The 12,213-nt window shown below is 41.8% G+C and overlaps 1 non-coding gene across 1 annotated transcript; it reads right to left on the reverse strand.

The window, feature by feature from the left end:
• Positions 1-2,687: 2,687 nt before the first annotated feature.
• LOC132533304 (U5 spliceosomal RNA) lies at positions 2,688-2,803 on the reverse strand. The gene has a single exon (XR_009545184.1). It is a non-coding gene; the product is annotated as a U5 spliceosomal RNA (small nuclear RNA).
• Positions 2,804-12,213: the final 9,410 nt, after the last annotated feature.

Consider the following 12,213-nt stretch of genomic DNA (forward strand, 5'->3'; position numbering starts at 1 on the left):
TTAAGGCCCCTAGAAACATAACAAGCTTGAACTTTCTTTTTTTTTAAAATTTTTTAAATAAATACATTAAAAATTTTTTTTTTAATTTATTTATTCATGAGAGAGACAGGAGGAGAGAAAGAACCAGACATCACTCTGGTACATGTGCTGCTGGGGATCAAACTTGGGACCTCATGCTTGAGAATCCAGTGCTTTATCCACTGCGCCACCTCCCGGACCACTATATTTTATTTATTTTGTTTTTGAGAGAAATGCAGAGAGAGGGAGAGAGACAGAGAGAAATAGCAGAGCACTGCTCAGCTCTGGCTTATGGTGGTGCGAACCTAGGACTGTGGAGCCTCAGGCATGATAGTCTGTTTGCAAAACCATTATGCTGTCTCCCCAACCCAAGCTTGAACTTTCTATGAACCACGGCTTCTGATGCATAGGGCCAAGAGAATGGCATAAACATACAGGTAGAATGTTAATCTTAGTCAATAGGACATCTGCCTAGCACACAGGTACAGGAATAACAAAAAAACATAGAAACTGTGATGTGATCTCTAGGGAGGAAAGTGCCCCTGGAATGTGAATGTTCCACAAAGCAGGAGGTGTTCCCTACCTGTGCTGTTCTTACTGGGTGATTTTTGTTTTAATAATCAAAACCTTGGTTATTTTTGTTAGTGACTAAAGCCTTGGTGGTTTTTGTTTTAGTAATCTATACCTTGGTGATTTTTGTTTTAATGAGCTAAGCCTTATGAGACTATAAAAATAAAGTTCTGCTTAAGTATGACAGAGATGTCTGCTTGAGCTTGATTCAGCATCAACTCACTCATCTCTCATTCTTCATTCTTCGCCAATGCCCCTCCTCCTCCAGGTTACCCTAATAACCTGCTGGGGCTGGCAGAGAGAGAATGAGAAAACCAGAGTATTACTTTGGCACATGGAATGCCAGAGATGAACTCTGGATCTCATGCTTGATATTTACACTTTATCTGTTAAGTATTGTGCTTCTGACTCTGTCCATTACAAACTGAGACAAACTGACACAAGAAATAAAGGAAGTTGAAGTATTTATTCACAGAAACACATAGAATAGCCATTATTACAAACCTACATATGTACAGACACAGAACAGACATAGCAACTCGTAGGAGTTGTTATTAATCTCTAAAATCACTAGCTTTCTATATGAGGGATTCCTTATTGAATCAACTTGGGGGACTTATTATTCCTTCACAGTAGGTTAGAGCAAGCAAGCAGGGTAAAAGAGTACAGAAGCAAATTGCAGTTAGCCTACTCCTACAAGTTTTTTATTATTATTATTTTGACTAAAGGTGGGGGAACTGAGTACCCCGCCTTTCTTCCTGTTTTTTTCAGTAAGTTTTTTTTTAATTTTAAATCTTTATTTGTTCATTTGATAGAGACAGCCAGAAACTGAGAGGGAAAGGGTTGTAGAGAGGGAGAGACAGTGGTCTGGGAATTGATGCAGTGGATTAAAGCATAGGATTCTCAAGCATGAGGTCCAGAGTTCAATCTCTTGCAGCACATGTACCAGAGTGATGTCTGGTTCTTTCTCTTTCCTATGATTTTCATTAATAAATAAAATCTAAAAAAGAGAGAGGGGGAGAAACAGAGATACCTGCAGCCCTGCTTCACTCACTGCTTGCAAAGCTTTCCCCCTGCAGGTGGGCAACTGGGCTCGAACCCAGATGTGCCACCACCCAGCTCCTTTCTCAGTATGTTTTCATCTCAGATTATTTCTATATTTTTATCTCAATCAATTTAATTAAATAGTTAAATAAATAATTAATCCCTTTTTAATTTTTTAAATTTTCATTTATTTATTGGGTAAAGACAGCCAGAAACCAAGAGGGAAGGGAGAGAGACACCTGCAGCCCTGCTTCACCACTTGTAAAAGCTTTCCTCATGCAGGTGAGGAACTGAGGGCTCGAACACGCATATTGTAAGGTATACTCAAAACAGGTGCGCCACCACCTGGCCCGTTTCTATCACTTAATGTGTGAGCTCAACCGGGTATGCCACCATCCTTCCTGCCCATGTCGCTGTAACTTTTTAAAATCCTTTTTCTAGTAAATTTGCAGCTCCATCAAATAACTGTAATAATCGCACGTTTTTAAGAAGTCCAAGATTTGTAGTACCTTCTTTATTTGTTGGTTAGAGACAGGAATAGGGAAAGGTGGGATAAAGAGGAAAAGAGACAGAGACGCCTGCAGCACCACTCGTAAAACTCTCCGGTGAAGGGGGGTGGGGCAAAGGCTCCAACCCAGATGCTTGCACACTGTTGATACATGCTATTACACCCTGCCCTTAGTATAACATTTTCTTTTGATCCTTTAATTCTTCATTTGATAGAGACAGCTAGAAAGTAAAAGGGGGATATAGAGTCAGACAACTACAACCCTGCTTTACCACTTGTGAAGCTTTTTTTATTGTAATTTTTAAATCTTTATTTACTTATTGGATAGAGACAGCCAGAAATTGAGGGGGAAAAGGGAAGGAGATAGAGACCTGCAGCCCTGCTTCCCCACTCGCAAAGCTTTCCCCTTGTGCAGGTGGGGACCGGGAGCTTGAACTCGGATCCTGTGAAGCTTTCTTCTTGAAAGTGGGGAAATAAAAAATAGACTCAGAGCTCAAGTTTGTAGTCACCCAGCCCACAGTATGTGCTTTTCTTAACCATAGTACGTACCCCTGCCAAAACAGGGGCTCAAAAAATTGAGACAAAACTCAGAATTGTTTCTCTCCACGGAAATCTTTAGTAAAAGGCGAAAGATTTATGCGATCTGAAGAGAAACCAGAGTATACGTAACATACTCGTAACTCCCAATCCGAGTATAGGAAACTCCTAGTACAATGATGGTGGTTAGTCCTCACTAAGACTTAGTGACTGAAGAGTGCTTTTACATGAGATATAAGAAATAATATTCAATTATTGAAAGCATATATGGGAGGAAGGTTTTAATTTTATGGTTTTGAAGCTGTGCTTTGTACAGTGCATTGTGGGTATGGAAATGAGGCAGCTCTGAGTCGGAGGAAGATCCTTGCTTTCCCGCGCTGTCCCTGCGCCACCACTAGGGAGCGAAAGGGAGACAGACTTGGCGGGCTGTGAGCCAAACTTTAGGCTGACCTGAGACCTAGGTATCTTGATTTCTACTTCATACATCTGAATTCGACTGCTTTAAAAGATCTTCATATGATATTGAGAAAGAAAAGCCAATGCGTGAGTGACACAGAAATTCAGGAAAGGAGGGAGAACAGAAATAAATAATGAAATAAAGAGAATAAATAAGTGGGAGTAGATAGCATAATGACTATGCAGAGAAATTTTAGTGCTTATGGCTCCAAAGTTCCAGGTTCAACTCCCCTGATAACCATAAGCCAGAGCCAGTAAGTACTCTGGTCAAAACCGAATAAATAGAAACTTTTTCCCCTACCAGATAACTGTGACACAGCTCTGGTTTATGGTGGTGCTGGGGATAGAACCTGAGACTTTATAGCCTCAGGCATGATAGTCTCTTGCCGTAACCATTATGCTATCACCCCACCCCAAAGAGAAACTTTACAATCCATGAAGGGCACATAGGGAGAGGTTATAAACTTTGCATTTTGTTTCTATTTTATTGAGTAATAGTCTACCAATTATAAGATTATAGGGGTAGCCCCACACGTATGGACATCTAATCTTTGACAAAGGGGCCCAGACTATTACATGGGGAAAGCAGAGTCTCTTCAACAAATGGTGTTGGAAACAATGGGTTGAAACATGCAGAAGAATGAAACTGAATCACTGTATTTCACCAAATACAAAAGTAAATTCCAAGTGGATCAAGGACTTGGATGTTAGACCACAAACTATCAGATACTTAGAGGAAAATATTGGCAGAACTCTTTTCCACATAAATTTTAAAGACATTTTCAATGAAATGAATCCAATTACAAAGAAGACTAAGGCAAGTATAAACCTATGGGACTACATCAAATTAAAAAGCTTCTTCACAGCAAAAGAAACCACTACCCAAACCAAGAGACCCCTCACAGAATGGGAGAAGATCTTTACATGCCATACATCAGATAAGAGTTTAATAACCAACATATATAAAGAGCTTGCCAGACTCAAAAACAAGACAACAAATAACCCCATCCAAAAATGGGGGGAGGACTTGGACAGAATATTCACCACAGAAGAGATCCAAAAGGCTGAGAAACACATGAAAAAATGCTCCAAGTCTCTGATTGTCAGAGAAATGCAAATCAAGACAACAATGAGATACCACTTCACTCCTGTGAGAATGTCATACATCAGAAAAGGTAACAGCAGCAAATGCTGGAGAGTGTGTGGGGTCAAAGGAACCCTCCTGCACTGCTGGTGGGAATGTCAATTGGTCCAACCTCTGTGGAGAACAGTCTGGAGAACTCTCAGAAGGCTAGAAATGGACCTACCCTATGACCCTGCAATTCCCCTCCTGGGGATATATCCTAAGGAACCCAACACATCCATCCAAAAAGATCTGTGCACACATATGTTCTTGGCAGCACAATTTGTAATAGCCAAAACCTGGAAGCAACCCAGGTGTCCAACAACAGATGAGTGGCTGAGCAAGTTGTGGTATATATACACAATGGAATACTACTCAGCTTTAAAAAATGGTGACTTCACCGTTTTCAGCCGATCTTGGATGGACCTTGAAAAAATCATGTTGAGTGAAATAAGTCAGAAACAGAAGGATGAATATGGGATGATCTCACTCTCAGGCCGAAGTTGAAAAACAAGATTAGAAAAGAAAACACGAGTCGAACCTGAAATGGAATTGGCGTATTGCACCAAAGTAAAAGACTCTGGGGTGGGTGGGTGGGTGGGGAGAATACAGGTCCATGAAAGATGATGAATGACATAGTGGGGGTTGTATTGTTAAATGGGAATCTGGGAGATGTTATGCATGTATAAACTATTGTATTTGCTGTTGAATGTAAAACATTAATTCCCCAATAAAGAAGTAAATTATTTTAAAAAAAAGATTATAGGGGTATATGGTGTACCCTCCACTAAAGTTCTGTTTGCTTCCCACCAAACCCCACCCCAGCTAGCTCCCATAGTTCTCACAAAGTCCTAAGAAACAGTTTGACTCTGCTCCTGCCCCCCCTTTTTTCCTTTGTAAATTCAGTTTTTCAGTTATTTATATTCCAAAAATAAGACCATTGGCACTTACTTCAGTAAGTACAATAACCTCCATTTTGTCCCAAAGTATGCATGTCTTTTAAAAACATTTTTTTTGTTTATTTATCATCTATTGGATAGAGACCTGCAGTACTGCTTCACTGCTCTTGAAGCTTCCACTGAAGGGAGAACTGGGGCCCTAAAGCCAGGTTTTTGCACATTGTAACATGTGAGCTCAACCTGGTGAGCCACAACCCAAATTTCCATTGTCCAGCTGTCCCTTCCAACACCATTTTTCCAGGATGCTTAGACCGCCACCAGGGATCCTTTGGGGAAATCTACCATCTTACACAATGACATCTTTCTTTTTATTTATTTATTTATTTATTTTTATTTTTTATTTTTTTATCTTTCTTTTATATATATATAATTTTTAAAAATATTTATTCCCTTTTGTTGCCCTTTTTTATTTTTGTAGTTATTATTGTTGTTGTTATTGATGTCATCGTTGTTGGATAGGACAGAGAGAAATGGAGAGAGAAGGGGAAGGCAGAGAGGGGGAGAGAATGATAGACACCTACAGACCTGTTTCACTGCCTGTAAAGTGACTCCCCTGCAGGTGGGGGGCCTGGGGCTTGAACCTGGATCCTTAGGCCGGTCCTTGCGCTTTGCACCACGTGCGCTTAACCTGCTGCGCTACTGCCTAACTCCCTATAATTTTTTTATTATCTTTATTTATTTATTTATTGAATAGAGACAGCCATAAATTGAGAGGGAAGGGGTGATAGAGAGGAAGAGAGGCAGAGAAACAGAGAGATACCTGTTTCACCAGCCCAAAGCTTTCTCCCTGCAGGTCAGGTAGAGATGAGGGGTTTGAACTCAGTAGTTGAGCACTGTAACATGTGTGTTCAACCAAGTTCAGCACTACCCCCCTCCAGCCCCCCCCCAACCCCCATGACATCTTTCCCCTTTCTGGAGCCTCAGGGCTCAAGAGAGGTCAAGATTGAATCTAGACTTACCTGACCCCGAGGAGGAAGTCAGGTAAGTTTGCTGCTCCCAAACTCAAGGCCTTTGTCAATTTGCCATTTCCTCTTGCGATGCCTTTCTAGTCCTAGAGAAGCCGCTGAGTTTTCACTCAATGTGAAAAATGTTGGTGTACTCGCAGAACCAAAGTTGCCCACCTTCTCCAAGTATTTTCTTTTTATTTAAAAAAATATTTTATTGACCCATGTTCAGCAGGAAAGCAGTTACAGAAGCCAGACCTTCCACCTTCTGCATCCCACAATGACCTTGGGTCCATACTCCCAGAGGGATAAAGAATAGGAAAGCTATCAAGGAAGGGGATGGGATACAGAGGTCTGGTGGTGGGAATTATGCGAAGTTGCCTCCTCTTATCCTATGGTTTTGTCAATGTTTCCTTTTTATAAATAAAAAATTAAAAAACATTTTATTTAGTGGGGGAGATAGCATAATGGTTAGTGCAAAGAGACTCTCATGCCTGAGGCTCCAACGCCTCCACACCATCATAAGCCAGAGCTAAGCAGTGCTCTGGTAAAAAAAAAAAAAAAAAATATATATATATATATATATATATATAATTTAATGGATAGTAACAGAGATAAATTGAGAAGGAAGGGGAAGACAGAGAGGGAGAGAGACAGAGACGCCTGTAGCACTGCTTCATCTGTTGCAAAGCTTCTTCCCTGCACGTGGGGACTGGGGACTTGAACCTGGGTCCTTGCACATTGTAACATGTGTGCTCAACCAGGTGCACCACCACCCAGGCCCTCCTAAGCATTTAAATATATATATTTTTACTAGAGCACTGTTCAGGTCTGGCTTACGGTGGTTTGGGAGATTTAACCTGGGACTATGGAGCCTCAGGCATGAGAGTCTGTTTGTATAACCATTATGCTATCTACCCTCCCTCTGCCTTATTATTTTTATTTATTTATTCCCTTTTGTCCTTGTTTATTGTTGTAGTTATTGATGTCATCATTGTTGGATAGGACAGAGAGAACTGGAGAGAGGAGGGGAAGACAGAGGGGGGAGAGAAAGACACCTGCAGACCTGCTTCACCGCCTGTGAAGCGACTCCCCTGCAGATGGGGAGCCGGGGGCTCAAACCGGGATCCTTATGCCGGTCCTTGTGTTTTGCGCCACATGCGCTTAACCCGCTGTGCTACTGCCTGACCCCCTATTTTATTTATTTTAAGCATGAAGAAAGAGAGAAAGAAAGAGATAAGAGTAAAGGAGAAGAAAGGATCCCAGAAAGAAGCACAAAGGGTTCCTCAAATACTCTCACTGAGCAGAAACTAGGCCCCTTATAAAGAGCTCAGATGGGCTAGGGAGATAGCAAAAGGCTGTGCAAAAGACTCTGATGTTCGAGGCTCCTAGGTCCCAGGTTCCATCTCCAGCAACATCATAAACCAGAGCTGAGCAGTGCTCTGGTCAAAAATAAATAAACAAACAAATAAACAAACAAATGGCTCCATTATCTCTTCAGTCTAGGTGGAGGCTTCACAGGCTGTGCGCATATTCACTCAGCTCCTAACATGGAACCTCTAAGGGCTGCGTGGACATCTTGTCCTCTGCACAGCTGTGTGTATGGCATCTTGTGTAGGTTGATGAGTGTTATCTACTGACTCACAGGAACCTATGGAGCATGGTGTCTTCTGATTCTAGGGAACCAAAGAGTCCTTGGTCTTCTGCCTGGGGCCTCTCTTCCCTGTTTATTGTCACTGTCCCTTTTCTGTCTCAAGGAGAGACACTGAAGTACTTTACTACTCATGAAGCTGTTCCCCACTGCTGCACCCTGAACCCCCAGTCCCCACAGTGCTCACAACACAGGATCTTCCACACCTGGTGAGCCACCTGCAGCAAGTTTTTTTTTGTTTTTTTAATGAATTTAGAGTACCAAAAAGTAAAGGCAGGTCAAGTCAATGTGTTTAGAAGGCAGGGAAGATATAATAAGGATAAAGATGGCAGCAGGAGGGGCTGGGGAGACAGCATAATAGTTATACAGGGGCAGGAGTAGATAGCATAATGATTATGCGAAGAGACTCTCATGCCTAAACCTCCAAAGTCCCAGGTTCAATCCTCCGTACCACCATAAGTCAGAGCTGAGCAGTGGTCTGGTAAAAAAAACAAAAAGTTATGCACATGTATTTCATGCCCGAGTCTCTGAGGTTTCAGGTTCCTTTTTAAAAAATATTTTTATGATTTTTAAATTATCTTTATTTATTTATTGAATAGATACAGCCAGAAATCAAGAAGGAAGAGGGAGATAGAGAGGGAGAGAAACAGAGAGATACTTCCAGCCCTGCTTCACTTCCCCCTGCAGGTGGGAACCAGGGGCTTGAACCTGGGTCCTTGTGCACTGTAGCATGTATGCTACACCCAGCTCCAGTTTCAGGTTCCTAAGCCAGAGCTGAGCAGTGTGCTGGTCTCTCTCTGTACTTCTCTCATTAAAAGTTTTTTTTTTTTTTTAATGTGACAGGCACATGGATATCCTATAAAATTAGGCAGACTTTTTTTAGAAGGCATTAATTACTTACAATTTTTTTCATTTTTAATATTTATTTATTTATTTTCTTTTGTTGCCCTTTCTTCTTGTTTTATTGTTGTAGTTACTATTGTTGTCATTGTTGTTGGATACAACAGAGAGAAATGGAGGGGGGGGGGAGACAGAGAGGGGAACATAAAGACACCTGCAGACCTGCTTCACTGGATGGACAACATACTCTATGCTACACCTGAGGAAGATGGGTCGATACTGGGGCAGCATGGAATGTTCCTACTCATGACCACAGACTGTGAGCTCAGATCTACAGGGATGCAGAGGTCACACAGGCTTCTAAGCTAATTATGGGCCCCAGACCAAATCAAATCTATGGGGTTTACAATCAACAATATTTATACCCCTTTCTCATATTGGGGAGCTACTCTCTCTTCCCTGATCCAGCTTTCTGGTCCTTTTCCCAGCCATGACATCATCTCCCCAGACAATAACTTGGATCCACCTGCATATCAGATTTCAGGCTCAGGCAAAAAAACAAAACAAAACAAAACAAAAACAACACTAGTATAGCTACAGGCCCTTTGAAATATAACTAAAATATGCCTACTAGCTGTCTATAAAATAGACCCCACCCCCAACACTTTATCTGCACTATTCCAGCCCTTAGGTCCATGATTGTTCAACAATTTGTTTGGCTTTGTATGTTAACTCTGTTTTCAGCCACCAGGTTCCAGTTGCTAGTATGATGCCGACCAGACTTCCCTGGACAGACAACCCCACCAATGTGCCTTGGAGCTCCACTTCCCCAGAGCCCTTCCTCACTAGGGAAATAGACAGGCTGGGAGTATGGATTGACCTGTCAATGCCCATGTTCAGTGGGGAAGCAATTACGGTTTTAAGCCAGACCTTCAACCTTTTGCATCCCACAATGACCTTGGGTCCATATTCCCAGAGGGATAAAGAATAGGAAAGCTAGCAGGGGAGGGGATGGGATAGGAAGTCTAGTGGTGGGAATTGTGAGAAGTTGTACCCCTTATCCTATGGTTTTGTCAATGTTTCCTTTTTATAAATAAAAAATTTTTTAAAAGTACTGAATAATGACAAGAGAAGGACAATGACAAGGACATAGATAATACCCAGGGTAATCCATCCTCCTGACCCCTAGTCCTGGGGTGCTATTGCAATCAGACCCATAGTCAAGATGATTGTGATAGGACTCAGGATTGGTAGAACTGTGGGCCAACATTTAAATAATTAAAAAAAAAATATTTATTTTCCCTTTTGTTGCCCTTGTTGTTTTATTGTTGTAGTTATTACTGTTGTTATTGATGTTGTTGTAGTTGGATAGGACAGAGAGAAATGGAGAGAGGAGGGGAAGACAGAGAGGGGGAGAGAAAGATAGACACCTGCAGACCTGCTTCACTGCTTGTGAAGCGACTCCCCTGCAGGTGGGGAGCTGGGGGCCTCCAACCAGGATCCTTATGCAGGTCCTTGCACTTTGCTCCAAGTGCTCTTAACCCGCTGCGCTACTGCCCAACTCCCTTGGGCCAACATTTTAAGAGAATTCTCGTTGGTCCTCTGCCTCTCCCTGTTTGTCATTAGCCAGTCTACATCCTTATTCACTTGGTTTGGAGATGCGATGGGGGGCAGTTTGTCTCAGTCTTAACCACAATGGATCAGCGGGGTCCAAGCCAGCAGTCCCTCTTCTCATTCAGCAAACTTGTCTTGGGTGTGGTGAATCCAGGGCTTCAGTCCTGCAACTTTATGGGCTTGAGGTGTGGTTAGTATGACTTGATGTGGCTCTTCCCATAGCAGTGCTTGTGTGTTTTCACCCAGACCCAGTCTCCAGGCTAAACATGAGTACATGTTGACTTAGTCCTAGTTCCACCTTTTCTCTCACCCATCTTGTTATCTCATGCATCCCTGTTCCCAGGCCTATAAACTATCATGAGTTCAACTTCACTGATTTCATGTAGGACTCCCCGGAGTCCCTGGGTGATAGGAGGTGGTCTTCCAAACAGTATTTCACTTTTTTAAAAAAGATATTTTTTATTTATGAGAAAGATAGGAGGAGAGAGAAAGAACCAGACATAACTCTGGCACATGTGCTGCTGGGGATTGAACTCAGGACCTTATGCTTGAGAGTCTAAAACTTTATCAATGTGCCACCTCTCAGACCATGGAACTATCTACTTTCTAACCTTGTTATGGAATTGAAGTATAATAATGTGTGAAAACAACTTTGTACCATGCTTGACACAAAGTAGTAGCTTACTTTGTTTAAACTTTTTTCATTTCTTCTTTTTTTTTTTTTAGATACAAGTTTCTTTTTTCCCCCTTTTTATTCTTTCTTTCTTATTGGATAGAGTCCTGTAAGCTGTTTCATGCTGGGAGGACCTGTTTGAGCCACACTCCAGAGCTTTGGGTGGATACACTTTGCAGATCCTCCTGCCCAGAGGGAGCATGTCAGCCATGTGATCCGTAGCATGAAATGTCCACATCTTCACATTTGCGACTCATGACTCCCAATCACTCTGCATCCCAGGGGAATGTTTGGCACTCCAAAGCAGAAGACTTTGCAGCCACAAACCTACATAGGTAATGACAGTGAATATATAAAAAGGGAGAGAGGGCGGAGACTCAAATTAAATTAGCCAGATATTTCACATGCATCATCTCATTGAATCTTTACAGAAACCCATGAAGACTGGATCCTTTTGAGATTTTTGTTTATTATTTTTATTTGTTGGATAGAGACAGCAGAAATTGAGAGGGAAGGGGGAATAGAGAGGTAGAGAGAGAGAGAGAGAGAGAGAGAGAGAGACACCTGTAACACTGCTTCACCACTCACAAAGCTTTCTGAAGGCTGGATTTTTCTTTTTTTTACCAGAGCACTGTTCAGCTCTGGCTTATGATGGTGTGTGGTGGGGGGGATTGAACCTGGGGCTTTGGAGCCTCAGGCATGAGAGTCTCTTTGCATAACCATTATGCTATCTACCCTCCACCCAAGACTGGATCTTTATTATCCTATCTCACAGAGAAGGAAGTTGGGCTTAAGAGAATTTAATCTCTCAAGATTTAGAGTATCTTATAAATTATCATAGAGTATCTTAACAGAAATTGGACATGTTGGGTTTTGTAATTATCTTGTCTTTTTCCAAAGTCAGAATGACTTTACCTACTATAGATTTGAAAGTCAACTTGTCTCTTCACATATCTGACAATTATTTATATTTCTTCCCCCTAACTTCAGTATCATTTTATTGAGGGAGTACTGATTTATAGGATTATTATTATTTTTTAAAAAGTATCTTTATTTATTTATTGGATAAATACAGCCAGAAATTGAGAGGATGGGGGAGATAGAGAGGGAGAGAGACAGAGAGACACCTGCAGCTCTGTTTCACCACTCATGAAGATTTCCCTCTGCAGGTGGGGTCCAGGGGCTTGAACCCGGATCCTTGCACAGTCTAGTGTGTGCATTGAACCAGGTGTGCCACCACCTGGCCCCCAAAGGGACATTAGAACAGTTAACTTCT

The sequence above is a fragment of the Erinaceus europaeus genome, chromosome 15 (assembly GCF_950295315.1).
Source record: "Erinaceus europaeus chromosome 15, mEriEur2.1, whole genome shotgun sequence".
Lineage (NCBI taxonomy): Eukaryota > Metazoa > Chordata > Mammalia > Eulipotyphla > Erinaceidae > Erinaceus > Erinaceus europaeus.